The 15,484-nt window shown below is 37.9% G+C and overlaps 1 protein-coding gene across 1 annotated transcript in view; it reads right to left on the bottom strand.

Annotated features, from left to right (window-relative positions):
- Positions 1-15,236, bottom strand: part of LOC126470068 (endoribonuclease Dcr-1-like) — a 287,625-nt gene extending 272,389 nt beyond the window's left edge. Inside the window, exon 1 of the mRNA XM_050097576.1 lies at positions 15,072-15,236. The gene's annotated coding sequence lies outside the window, so the exon portion shown is untranslated. The remainder of the gene's footprint in view (positions 1-15,071) is intronic.
- Between the last annotated feature and the right edge of the window lie 248 nt (positions 15,237-15,484).

The raw sequence follows: 15,484 nt of genomic DNA, 5'->3' as shown, positions 1-15,484 counted from the left end.
AACTTCCAGTTGCTCCCAGCTGGCCTACCAGCTCTAGAGGCACTCATAAAAAACCTAATTTGCTATTTACAAAACACACTGGGGGATATAAACAGTAAGCTATCTGATGGATCTTTACTGTGTAGTTTAGAAGTAGTAAAACTGTTGAAAGGGCTTCTGCAAAATGCCCCACTCACCAGCTTCACACTACTGTGGTAAACAGGAGCAGGCACACTACTACAGTGAACAGGAATAGGCAAGGGTCGACACAGACAGCACCATAAATTTGTATGCTAGTAAAAATGTAGTATAACTGCGCAATTAACTCCCCATGTGGTGCAATTAAGAAACTGGAGATCATTAAGTTTTAGAATACAATTGGTTTTCAGTTGATATACGAGTTCAGCTGTATCAAGTATTTTCTGAATAAAAGATCCAAGATCCAGTTATGTTGAAACATTTCAAACGATTTGTTACCTAAGTAAAGCTCAGGTTGAGAATATAGATTCCTCAGCTCACAGAAATATGTACTGTAGGTTTTCAGACAAGAGAAATGAAAATTATGCATTAGTGCCCAATCGTGAGCCTTCCAAATGACTCCTTGGAGATGGCTTTCAGCAATACCCATAATTGATGAATTATTGTAGTGTAGGAAGTATCAGTCTACATACAGTGATGAGGTTGATGCCAGATCACTGTCTTTTCAAACAATGTGCACATGCTGCTTATTAGGCATAATGGTTTATACTTGTCCAGAAAACATACATCCTTTCCATGTTTTACTACAGGAATGTATATTTCATTTGCACTGCTATCGCATTTGAGTATTTAGTTACGAACTCTATCAGCAACTAAAGTATGTCTTGACACACTGTTAGTAAGATTTGAAACTCCCATTCGCTGAATGAGACATTTCACAACGCCAGGTAATCCAAACAGGATGACAGACTTCACTGTGCATTTCAGTGACAGGGATGAAGAGTGGTATATGCTGGAAGGAATATTAAGGCTTAACATGGCATAGCCAATGAGCTCAGTACAGACAAAAGAAATCTTCAGGCTGGGGAAGGAAATTGGCGGTGGGGGGTGGGGTGGAGAATCGGTTCTTCCGCAATGTGTATAATGGTTCCACTGACATTCTGTGCAATACTGACTTCAAGCAAGTCTTTGTCAGTACCATGGTTGTCATGGTTTTCAGTCCGAAGTCTGATTTGATGCAGCTCTCCACACTACCTAATACTGTGCAAACCTCTTCACCTTAAAATAACTACTCCAATCTACATCCATTTCCTTTCCTCTCATGTTTTTTGGCTCTTATTACTTTAGTCTGATTCCTGTATAAGTTGCAGATAACTTTTCATTCCCTATATTTCATCCCTCCTACCTTCACAGTTTCAAAGAGTGTATTCCAGAAAACACTGCCAAAAGCTCTCTCTAAATCTAAAAATGATATAAACATAGATTTGCCTTTCTTTGTCCAGTTTTCTAAGATAATTCATAAGGTTAGTATTGCCGCACATGCTCTTACACTGGAATTACTACAGTCTTCTTGAAGTATGAGGGTATTTCACTTGTCTCATTTTTCTTGCACACTGAGTGAAACGATTTTGTCATGGTATGTCCTCCCAAGTATATAAATAATTTCGAGGGAATGTTGTCTATTCCAGAGGCCTTGTTTTGACTTGGTTCTCTCAGAGGTCTGTCAGATTCTTCTCATAATAGCATAGTTCCCACATTTTCATCTACTTCTTTTTCCCTTTACATAATATTGCCTTCAAGTTCAGTTCAATTGCACAGCCCTCCTACTTATTTCTTTCATCTTTCTGACTTCCATTCTTTGCTTAATAATGGCTTGCCATCCAAGCTCTTGATATGCAGCTGCTTCTCTTTTCTCTGAAAGTCTTTTTAATTTTCTATAATTTTACATGTATCAGTCATTCCAGATTAGCCATTTTGCACTTTGTTAGTTTCATTGTTTAGACATCTATATTGCCTTTCATCTGTTTCATTTAATGCATTTTTATATTTTCTTCTTTTGGCAATTAACTCAATATATCATGTGGTATCTAAGGATATTTACTAGGCCATAACTTTTTACCTATCTGATCCTTTGCTACCTTCATTTTATCATCTGTCACAGCTACCCATTCATCATCTGTTGTACTCCTTTCTCCTTTTCAGTCAATCATACTTAATGCTAACCCTGAAACTCTCAATAACCTCTGGTTCTTTCAATTTATCCAGGTCCCATCTCCTTAATTTCATTTTTGGCTATGGTGTGAGCGTAACAGTCATACCAGTCTGAGCATGACCTCACTTTTTGTTCTTTGGTCTGGTGATGCTATGCAATTCATCATCTCTTACTCACTGACAATTTAGTGAGAGTCTTAGCGGAAGAAACTAACTGTTATGCACATCAGATCAGTTCTGCTTCAGAGCAGTAGTGACCAATAACAAGTGAAGAAATTCATGTTTTTCTGTCACTTGAAATGTTGCAAACTGTGCTGAATTCTACGAAACAGCACTTACACTGCTGTCACACAACAAAATAAATTCTAACCCCTTCTTCACAAAAAGAAAAGTAAATGAAATAAAAACAATAACCTGCAGTTTTCGAAAAACAAATTATGGTTGGAGACCACACATTCCTCTAAAAACGTCTTATCGCTTAAAATCTGGTTTCAAGATCTCTGTATTAACAGTATATAATCAGTCTGAATCCTCCCAGTGTCTCCAGGTCTCCTCTACATATATAACAATTTTACATGATTCTTAAACCAGATGCTGGTGATGAATAAATTATGCTCTATTCAAAATTTTACAAGGCAGATTCCTCTTTTATTCCTTTCCCACAGTTCATGTTCTCCAACCATTTTTCCTTTAATCCCTTTTAGCTCATCATATCACCACCCATTCTTTCAACATTTTCATCAACTGCAGAACTAGTCGGCATTTCAACTTGTACTACTGTGGTGTTTGTTGGCTTTGTGTCTATCTTGGCTATGCTAATGAAGCTTACCCACATTCATGATTTCTTATTCATTATTAGACCTACTCCTGCATTCCCTACTTCATTTTGTGTTGTTTATCCTGTACTCAACTGACTAAAGTAGTCCTGCTCTTCCTGTCATCACACATCACTATAACATCAACCTATCCATTTTCCTTTTTAAATCCTCAAACTATGTACACAATTCAGTAATCTAACATTCCACACTGCAACCTGTAGAATGCTAGTTATGTTTTTCCTGGTGACATCATCCTCCCAAGTAGTCCTCACCCAGAAATTCAAACTGGGGACTATTTTACCTCCGAAATATTTCACCTAAGAGGACATAAATAATCACTCAACAATACAGTAGGTTGCACGGCATTGGGAAAAATAACATCTGTAGTTTCCCCCATTCACAGTACCAGCACAAGGCCATGTCGGTCAACTCTCCAAACTGTGGCCCCTGCAAGTACTGAAGAGGCTGCTGTCCCTCTTTAGGAGCAATAGGTTAGTCTGGCCTCTCCACTGCAGTTGCATCTAAGGTATAGCTATGTGTATCACTGAGGCATGAAGCCTCCTCCCCCCCCCCCCCCCCTCCACTGACGTCCATGGTTTAACTTGTGAAATAATAGAGGGTTCTACATCATCATCAAATTTTGCACCCTTCCCAGAACACATTATAGTGTATATTACATATATACTTCTGATTTCACATAAGATAAAATACCTGATGCCAAATCATGATATTTTAGTGATATTGATTTGTACCCTGCCAAGACTGCCTTTACATATTTACTGAGATTTAGATAAATTTTAATAACTCTTTCAGGATAGTAATATTTCAAATATTTCTTCTGCAGCTTACAAAGTACGGCCCACACTTTATTCACTTTAGAACTGGGACAGTAATTTGGATCAAATGTTTTCTTCTTCTAAAACTGTAAGATACTTTTAGCTGCCACAGTCTATCGAAGGGCATGGTTTTATTTCACTTACTTTTCTTTCTCTGAAGAAGGGGGTAACAATTTATTTTGTTATGTGATCAGCAGTATAACTGCTGTTCAGTAGACTTCACTACAGTTTGCAACATTACAAGTGATAGAAAAACATGTATTTCTTCACTTGTTATTGGTCACTACTGCTCTAAATCAGGACTGGCTGATGTGCATAACTGTTAGTTTCTTCTGCTAAGATACTCATTAATCTGTCAATAAGAGAGAGATGATAAATTGTGCAGCATCATCAAACCAGAGAACAAAAGGTGTGGTCATACTCAGATCGGTATAAATATGTCAAACTCTCACCATGCCAAAAATGTGATAAATACAACGATTTTTTGGAGATGGAGCTGAAACCTTTGAAAGAAGACATGATTCAGTAACTTTGTGACTATGAAATGCATAAAATCATTATTACTATACTGTGTCTTCAGGAAATAACAGTGGAAGATCAGCTGGACAGTCGATTTGGTTAACTGGTGAATGCTGCTCCTGGTTGTCACTGGTACTGCTGTAGGTCGTGACAACCAGCTCGGAGCCCAACAACAACAACAACAACAACAACAACAACAAAAACAAAAAATGGAGGGGGCAGTCATTTGACAAGAGCATAGCTAGTTAGCAGATTTTAAAGATCTGAAAGAAGTACAGTAGGATCAGAGTCATCATAGATCAGACTTACTGGAACATAGGCTGAAGTGCATATCATTTACGTTACTTGTCAATTTGTAAATATTTTTCACTCTACATTGATTCTTGGTAATAAGTATTAGCTGACAATGTACTAACTTATGGAGAATGCATAAACAGCAGCAGAAGACATCCCACTCTACTATACTAGAAGCAAATAATTATTTAAATAAAAATAAATTTTAATGTAACACATTTTTAAATCTGACTAAAAATTATAAACTAACTAGATAACCCCCTGGCTTTGCATAGATAGCCCTAAATATCTGCATCCAGGCAACTTGTCTGGTGTAGGGATAAATTTCTTTACAGGGCACTGTATAGAGTTAAGCAAAAAATTCTGAGAACAATGTTAGGTAACTGAATATCATGAGTTTCATATAACTCAAAACAGTGTATGCCAGGAAACTTCTTAGGAGACATAAATATTATCCATTCCATAAGTATTTGGTGTTTGGAGTGACATCTCGTATCAATGATAGGACGATGAATGATGTGATTAATGTGTTTACAACCAATGTAAATAGTACTTGCTTCAGCAGTATATACACTAAAAACCAATGTAAATATTCTATGTGAATCATGAGAGTATGTGTGTGTGATTGCATATGTACTGAATTTGTAGCATATCATGTATCAGAAGCTGGCTGAGTGCATTATTTCTGTTGGTCATAAATAAAAGAAAATACAACCGAACAAAACATGTTTGTTCTAAATGTGTAGCCCATGATGGCACCCCTCTTGAAAATCTTAGTACACATTGATTTGTTGTTCTGATTCATTGTTTCAGTTCTTTGCAGTTGGCCTTTCCACACTGACATGCAAATAATTGTGACTGCATCCAGGTTTCATTCAACGGAAGCAGAAAGTAGGGGTCACCAACTTCACTGCTGAAAAAATATATGTAATGTTAACAAATCAAATGTGCTTCCCTTGGTAAAGTAGGTTTTTGAGAAATGTTTTATGCCTTACACAAAAAGCAAAAACCACTGATTTTGGATTCACATGATATTTTGCTATGTAATTTCTCTCAAACAATTGTGCACAAAACTTTAAAGTTAAGTAACTCACTGCCCTGTGTTCAAAGAATGTGCAGTCGATTATGTGTGTGAACTGTGATTGCAAATGTGAGGGAAGCAGAAACTGACAGTCTGAAATTATCGTCGTCTTTTTAAATGCATCCCCAAACCATCTAGATATGTATTTCAAAATTTTCTGTAGTCATCTGCTAGGAGTTTCTGAAAGCCATTCCATATTCCCATTTTTAATGTTTCAAGAAGATCATGCCCATGTCTGTTTCCTTCTTTAAGCAGCTCACGAATCCACCAACAATTATGAACAGTGCTGCTACTGTTTGGCTGGTGCACTTTTGATTACACTGTGCCACAAGCGAAATGCAGATTAATTTCAAAATGCCCATACAAATAATGTCTGCATATGATACATTGTGCCTACACTGACCGCGCCACACCCATTGTGTTCCTCCTGTTGTTGATAAATCAAAAGAAGATACAGCATTTATGCACACTCAGTTTGGTCACAGTTGCATTGTACAGCACAGAGCTGTACATCCAAGGAGTTCCGCCATTCACTGCTAGTTGGTAATGGCATTGTTTGCACGGCAGTGATTGGCAAATTCATCACTGTTCAGCCAATTTGCTGGAAATATTTACAAATTAAAGATACATGAACCTTCCTCACAAATCAGTTTACCCATTAGCAACAATTGTATCGAAACCTCTACAATAGTTCCTAAGATCAGCCCGAATATACAGAAAGAAGTGAGCAGGGTATTTGAATTTGTATACAGAAGAAGAAGAAGAGGAGGAGGAGGAGGAGGAGGAGGAGGAGGAGGAGGAGGAGGAGGGAGGAGATTTCTCCTAGCTCCTGAAACTTTGTGTTTGTGAATTTTTAATAGCTATGGCAATACTTACTAGATTTATAATGAAAAACACAGGGCGCATACAATAGATATTAGTTAGGAAGTTAACTATTCATGCATTAATTGCGTATTGCATGTGTCCTACTTTCTCATTACATCAACTACTGTCGCAGCTATTAAAACTTTACATGCACAAATTTTCAGGATTATCTGGATGGGGTTAGCAGAAATTATTTTATGATTTTTAGCCCTATTTAAAAACTTGTTATATTAAAAATTTGTTTTTAAATGATTATTTTCTGCTTTTCAGTCTCGTATGTGTGAAATTTCTTGATGGATTTTAAACATGTTGATGAAATATATTTCTTTATTTGAGTAATTATTTATACTAATATAGACACACACACACACACACACACACACACACACACACACACACACACACACACACACACACACGCACACACACACCAGCATTTTTAACCAGGCTTCACCTGTGAACAGGTTGTCATGTATATTGCACACATCTCTCCCTTCCTCCCCATATCTCTGTGTACAGGTTGTCATGTATATTGCACACATCTCTTCCTCCCCATATCTCTGTCCATCTCTTCGTCCCTCTCTCACTGCACACCGATGCCCATCCGCTCACATACTGCCTGGAACTCCTGCCAATACTACCTGCACAACATGCTGGTTCTGCAGGACAGTCGAGATGCCAGATGTTGTCAAACTTTTTCACCCCCACCCCTACCAAACACACCAACAAGAAAGTGAGTTAATATTGCATTGTCATCCTGTTCTGAGCTATGTTTGAAATTTCAAGTCTCTAACTCACCAGGAAGTTATGTTTCATATCTTATGCAAAATTTGCAACAGACAGACAGACAAACAGACATGAAAGTATCCTCATAGATATATGTTAAAAACAGTAATGTTTCAGCTGAGAACAACAAATTTGATACCTGCAACTTGTTAAAGAGTTATAACACACACTATTCACTATTTTATGAGGCCACAGTGATTATTTGTCAAAGAGGTAACAGATTAAACAACAACTTTAGCATTTCAAAAAGTATCTAAAGTTAATTAGATTTGTGGGATTTGAGGAACTGATGCTGCATTGAGTCAATGACGGCTAGCTGTTTAAAATTCCCTTCTCCCCTATTCAACTGGCGCAACTCCAAGGCTCCATTGACATGTCACATAGATTCTGACTTAGGAAAAATCGCTCCATGACCAGAACTACATTTTACTCTTCCAATGCTGCAAAGTGCTGCATGAAATAAAAATACTGACGGTATTTTTGACTACAGGTGTGACATCAAGATATGTTACTCCAAAACAAATAAAATGATGATATAATGGAATACCTACTGTTACCTAACATTACACACTTACACTTTTAGGGCAAGGTAATTAATTTAGTTGACCATTTTCACAGGAAAAAAAATAATACAAAATAGTTTAAGATAATAATTTGCTATCACTTGCACCAGCATGAGTTAACAGTGAACAAAAACAAAGGATTCCTCACTATGTAACTTTATCCGTAACACATCTGACACAACACACCCCATAAAACAGCTGAAAACAAAGGCTGTCTGGTTGCAAGCTTGTAATTAAGCTTTTCTGGACCTCAAGTCAACCCTCAAACTGGCACCATGTTTATCATCATGTACACCTGAAATGATGTTAATTGCACTCATATATACTACGGATCCTGGCACTGATTTAACGAAAAGACAATATGGTAACCAAGCAATCAGCATCCTATATCCTACATCAAGAGGATGGTCACCATTGAGCAACAAAACTACTCTCACATTTACAAGTATGTAGATCATGATGACAATTTACATGTTTAAAAATTTCTACATTTATTGGTTTGCTGCAAAGTTCAGTTTGGTCACCGATCACACACTCCTTATAGTGTTTTTTGGGCCCAAGGATATATTATCAGGAAGAAATGCTTAATGACTGGAGTTTGTTTGCAACAGGTTCAGGGGGTATGCTTGAATTCCCGTATTATGGATAAAGTGGCATAGTAATGAATACTTTCTCATTTTATCCCATATTAACTAACTCTGGTGCAAGTGACAGCAAATTATTATGCTGAATTATTTCATGTTTGCCAATTATTTTCTGCAGTACATGTGATCAACCATGTGCCCGAGCATCCATCACTATAAAGTAGTACACCAGCTGAAAATTCAACACACAAATGCCAATGCACTTTCTAGGCTCCAAATAGGACCAGATCCAACTACTGACTCACCAGAAGTGTTCTACTTCCGCCTGGATAAGGAGAGAGCCAAGTCAGTCCAAGTTTTCAGTATAATGCAGTACATTTCATTACGCACTCTTATAGGTGTGAATCAGCATTTCCAGCATGGTTAGCTTGAACGGTTCACTGACCCACCTTATATTACTGCTCCCAAGACCACTGTCTCACAAGTCATTTTATTGCTGTGCACAAAGGGCAAAGAGCAGCAAATGGTGATTCCACTCCCGTCATGTTCTCAAATGAACCACTGGGGGGAGTTTATTTACTTGTCTTACTGGTCAGCCACAACAGTATAACATCGCATTGAAAGGCGACCTGCTCCTGCCAAGACTCAGCAAGGAAATGAGCCAAAATATTATGACCATCTGCTTAATAGCTTGTTGGTCCCTCTTTGGAATGAAATACATCACTGATTCTGCATACCAGGGATCCAACAGTTTGCTGGTAGGTTTGAGGAGGGGCAGGGCATTAGATGTCTATGCACAGGTCATGTAATTCATGTAAATAATGGGCTGCTGCTTTGCATATGCAGTGATGACATCCGGTGGAGACCCAGATGGGTTCAGTAAGATTTACATCAAGCGAATTCGGTCACCATGACATCAACATGAGCTCACTATAATGCTCCTAAAACCACTGTAGCACCATTCTGGCTCCAAGACATGGACAATTATATTGCCAAAAGATGACATCACCGTCAGGGAAGACATCAAGCATGAAGGGATGCACGTGGTTTGCAGCTGTCAGTGTGTCTTCAATTACTACCGAAGGCCCCATGCAAATGCAGCAGCATGTCTTCCATAGCATAATACTATTCCCACAAACCCGCACCCGTGGCGAGCTGCACATTTGAAGCCATTGTTCACCTTGATGACAGCCTTTATGGAGACGACCATCACCTAGTGCAGCAAAAATGTGATTCACCCGTAGAGCTGACTTGTTTCCAATGATCCACAACTGAATCCTGATGGTCCCATGCCCACTGCGATCTTAACTGATGATGTCGTTGGGTCAACATGTGAAAACGTTTGGGTGGTACGCTACAGAGCTCCATGTTCGACAATGTATGACACAGTACGCTGCGAAAGACTTATGTGCACCAACATTGTGCCCTGTCATCAGAGATGCCACAGATCACTCTCTATCTTACTTTACAGAGCAAACAAGTCTCCTAACCCCAAGTTCTGTGAAGAGTTGTGGATATCCAACCATTCAGCACCTAGTGGTAGTTTCATTGTCCTTCTACCTCTTTCCATAGATGCTCACAATAGTAGCATGTGATCATTCGACGAGCTTCACCAGTTTCAAGATACTCATTCATAGGCTCTTCAGAACAATAATAATAATAATAATAATAATAATCTGCCCTTTGTCAAAGTCGCTTATCTCAACGGATTTCCCCATTTGCAACCCATATCTTCGCTAGGGTGATTCCCTGTTCATGTCTGCTCCACTTACATACTTTTGCTATCGCTTCATGTGCCCACAATGCCACCAGACGGTATCCAATATCACAGTGGGCAGTGGTCAAAATGTTTTGGCTTATCAGTGCATGTGTTGTACCCACGGCCCATTTCAACTGAACCTTGACAGGGCCATTTGCACAATTCATGTGGCTAACAGTCATTAATGTGTTTCTTAGATTTCCTTTTGGGATGCTAATGAACAGCAACATCACTAAATCTAAAGTAATAACTCTGTCGAAAGCATGGTTTCTGATAATTGTTTTCAATTTACAGCTCAAACTTCAGAAATTATCAATGCCCAAAATAGTATTATCCATTTTCTAACATTCCCATATCACTCTCAATTGTACACAGCTAACACATACATTTAAGGGGAATACATGAAAGAAATGAACCAAAGATCCACAGAAGAGGCTTTAACCATCTCCCTTTGCACCTACAGGTCTATTCCAATCGGCAGAAAGATACTAGCAAAGCTGGTGCATGGATGAAAGCCCTGCACCTTCCAGCATGTACTGCAGCCATTATCACAAGCAGCAATGCAGAACTTATTTTGGAATCATTTTTCCCAAACTGGACACTTACAGCCAGTGACACAGTTGGCTGCAGGCCACAGACACAGGAATGCACAGGCACTGTCTAAAATCAGCTAGGCTATAGCAGCTCTCAGTTTCCATAACCATTTCTGCCATGCATGTTTTACCAAAGATTATTGGTCACAGCTACAACTTCCTGGCAACTGAATTCAGCAGCATGCCAGTCCTGGGATGGAGGTCAACATACCCTCCACCAACTACTCTGTGCAGAGGATAACCATAAAATGGAGTTGTAACTGCTTGGAGCACTCTACCAGGCTCCTACCCACATAAGCTATCACAAATTGGGCCATTTCAACCCATATGTGTCCAACATATCCAGTTTGGGGAGACAGGATGAATGCCATATTACCCAAATACAGTGCAGGCATGTTTATCAATGGTTATCCCAATGGAGTCATTTCTCTTGCCTTCAATCAGTCCAGATGTACACTTCTCATTCACCATTTGGACCACCTTGTTAAGAGATGTTGACAATTCAACTTTGGACCTCTGAGTGAGCCACAGGTCAGAAAATTCTAACTAATTTTTTTCATTCTCTTTTATGTTACAAGAAACAGTGTTTATATAAACACAGTAAGGGGTACGTTGTTAACCTACAACATTCTAAAAGTTAATCATGTCTGTTAAACAGTAATTAGGTTGACAATCTGCTACATCTCAGTGCAGTAACATTATTTCAATTCATATTTAGAACTAGAAATTTGTTTCCATATACCCTGTATCCAATCCAATTCCCTCATTATGCACAATAAACAGAAGCTTCAGATATGCCAGCATGGAGCAATAAATCATAAGACACAGAATTGCAGCTTAACATGACAGACATACAGAACACACCATTCTCTGTCTCCTCCTAACACTTATTTGTTTAGGAACCTGAGGATGTTGTGTGATATGAGGTTTCTTAAAATGATCGGCTCAGAACCTACACAGATTTTTAACACTTATATACCGGTAATGCAGTTAGGGATAATATATGAAGAGAATATTTAAAATCAGCGTACAAAACTATATTTTCTCATACTCCTCCCCCCCCCCCCCCCTTTCATTACTAGTTGCCACTAATGGCTTGCTGTGAGAAGACTGCAACAGAAGTAGAAAAATAAATTGTCATCCACAAAGAAGTAGTGGACTTTATATCATTTATTGCTGTAGCAAAGACATTTATACTTTAGAAAATAGAACTTACAACGACACTACTAACATCGTCATACCAGCTGGACAGAATATTCTCAACTAGAAATGTGATCTTTGAAGACAAAGGGCCCAATGAATATCAGAGTGCCTCATTTGTATAGCTTAGAAAGGATACTCTGCTGTCAAGTAACATCACAAACTTCCAGATGATCAAAAGATATACTTGTAGGAGAGCCCACACAGGAAAGCCTTCTGCAGGCACATTAGTAAAAGAGACGTGATATCACCTGAAATCACACCCAATGCATCAAAAGAGCATCTTTAATCTAAAATATAGACCAGATAGCGGTTGAAAATTCATTTTCTTGCTCACACGGCCAATGAGTTTGGAGTATGTGAGTGGTAACCATGGGATCCCAAGCTGAGTGTGACACTGCTTCCCCTTGTATCAGGCTCCAATACCCTATACTATCACCCTCCCTTGGCCAACTCCCACTTTTTTTTTACCCCTAGTGATATTAGGGTTCAAGGCTTGAGGGTGCTGATCAGCTTCTAGTCTTCTACACAATTTCATAACATCAGCCATGTCTAACCAACAATCAGCTTTCTGCATAACATTATGAATTATAATTTGAGCATTTATCCTCACCCAAGGGTGACACCTTACACAGCCAACCACTGAAGATCTTTTGAAGATGAAGGCAGCCTTTCAACTTTGGTTGGCTGCCATTCAGAAGATTATGGTGGATTGAATTGGCCCAGTCACAGCCCACGTAATTGTTTCCAGAAACAATTTTCACAGTGCAGCAAAATGAGTGTTGCTTTGAAACTTCAGGGCAGATTAAAACTGTATGATGGACTGGGATTCAAACCTAGAATGAAAATTCATTCTGGATACATATACTATCTAGAGATGATAACTAGTGCATAAGTGGGGCAACCAAAATTGTCAAAGATTGACAGAAATCACAATATATTCTCAAAACCAACATGCTTTAAAAGGAAACCCCACAAATTAAAAACCTGGAAACGTTCTGACTTCAGAAAGAGTGGATGTTAGCTGCACCACATATGCATAGATAAATTTCACCACTGGATTACACATTTGAGCATTCTTTAGAAAACTTTTAGCAGATATCTACAAAAATATGAACTCTCAAGATTAATGCGGAGAGATAAAGCAGGGAAGTTCATCAATAGTAATCAAGAAACAAAGAGGTTCTCACAGATGCATTCAACAAACTTTTAAACTATTATGAACCTTTACCCCTACATTATTTATCCTTATATAACTGTATTCAAGAGAAATTAAAGTTCACCTTAACTTTGTATATGACAGAGAAATTACACTAGGCCTAAGTGAAAATACTTGGTGTAAAAACTGAACAAGTTAGGGCTCACCTGACTGATAATGGCAAGAAGATCAAAATGAGGTAAGAGATAAGTTATAAAAGAAACTATGAGATGAGAGAAGACTGAGGAGCTGACCTCATGGAAGCTGATAAAACACAAAGAAAACTTGCAAAAGCATGATAAGTATGTAGCTGAGGTCTGTAATGCATGGAGAAGTCAAGAGAAAGTATTTAGCCAACAGGTCAAGTCAACTGCCTGATGAGGATGATGAAGTGAATTAATAACTGACTACAAGAAGTAATCTCAAGGTCAGAAGGCGTAGTATTTTAAGGAGGCCACTACAGCACATACAAACCATCCCTTGAATTACATTTTTGTATAGTAAGATACATAAAAATAACCTAGAATGAAAGAAGTTGCTTCAAGGTAAAACCCACACTATTTCGTCTTACAGCATTGTCATGGGATAGGCATAATACATACTTCCACATTTTAAATTATTAATCTACAACTTTAGTTCCAGTTAAAATAGAACAGACAGAAATTTCAACCTCTGCACAACAAAGGTTAAGTAAAGTCAGTGACAATTACTTTTGAATAATTCAATATGGCTAAAAAGTGCCCAGCTATAACTTTAAATGAGGAAGAAAGTACAATGAATAAAAAGATAAACAGTGGGGACTTGTTTCAATTCACAGAATTTTGGTAGATGTTATCCTATTTAACTGAATTCATGACTTGTAAATGTATTTAACCAATAATGTCAGCACACTTGTGATCCCAAAAAAACATCCCAGACCCAGAATACAAAATGATAAGCACAGATACTTAACTTAAAATAAGTAAATAATAATCTGGTTTATGATGGACTGAAGAGTGACCAGCATTTCTTTAAACATTAAATTAAATGATAGGCAACTTCTTAAACAAGTCCCTATAAAGTGGATGGGGCTTTAGGAAATTAATATTAGACCATATTAGATGATTACACTTAACATGAGATACTTCTTACACTGCATTTCCACAAAACCTGTCAATTTATTTCTGTAACTATATCTTACAAATAGTATTGTACGGCAATTATGGCAAAATTCAACTTTTAATTCTGTCATTTGAATTAAAGTCTTCATATTTTATTAACATCAAATCATTCACATTTACTGTCTGAATGGATGTCGTCCTCTACAAAATTGGAACCTCTCAGTTTTTGTCTAGTGTTAACGTCGCGTTAGGGGACCCTCAAAAAAATCACAAAGTTAATTTGTTTTACAAATTAGAAGGTATGTTTTGTTATGACATACGGCCCAACTCAATTGTGTGTCTACTGTTGTTGCTGCTATTGTTCATGACAGTGTCCTTACTCTTACTTATAATTACGTTCCATATCTGCAAAAAACATTCGTGGTGACCGTCTTACACGCGCCGTAGATATTATTTTTGTATTTTGCCACATCCAACGGTTTGCGTAACTACATACACTGGCATGAGTTGTATGAGTCAACATTCACACGTAATGTACACGAAGTAAGCGCAGCTTACACGATGGATAAGAATAGCTTCAAACAGAATGTACATCTCAGTTACATATGCAATGCTACTTGTGTACTTTTTCATACAGAAATCTAAACTTCAGCGTTGAGAGAACGCCGTTTCCCGTAACCAACACCTTTGTTTGAGTGAAAACTTACCTTTATAAATTAAGAATTGGGGTGCATTTACATTTGAACAGAAGCCGCTACAGCCGAATGCGTAAATCACAACGTTAATAAGATCATAGTTCACTTAAAAACTAATTGCACGACAACAACCACAACCGATACGACTAGAAACAGCAGACGTAAACACTTAAAATTTGTACGCGCCATTAGTTTGACTAGCGCTTCTAGCGGGAAAGATAGAAACTTATACAAGAGCGCCGCTTTCGAATAAGTCGCAAGTTTTCCGCAAGATAATTCTGCCAGGTTTCTTTAAACTGTGTGTTTTAATCATTATCATTCCATGTATGCAACGATTCGTATTTCTTCTATTTTTGTTACTCTGTCCTTGTTATTAAACTTCTACTTTCAGTGTTTACAAATGCACAGTAGCATTTAAACCTGAA

Source organism: Schistocerca serialis, chromosome 3, assembly GCF_023864345.2.
Source record: "Schistocerca serialis cubense isolate TAMUIC-IGC-003099 chromosome 3, iqSchSeri2.2, whole genome shotgun sequence".
Classification (NCBI taxonomy): domain Eukaryota; kingdom Metazoa; phylum Arthropoda; class Insecta; order Orthoptera; family Acrididae; genus Schistocerca; species Schistocerca serialis.
Note: the sequence above shows the minus strand (reverse complement) of the source record. Positions and strands in the feature narration are given on the sequence as shown.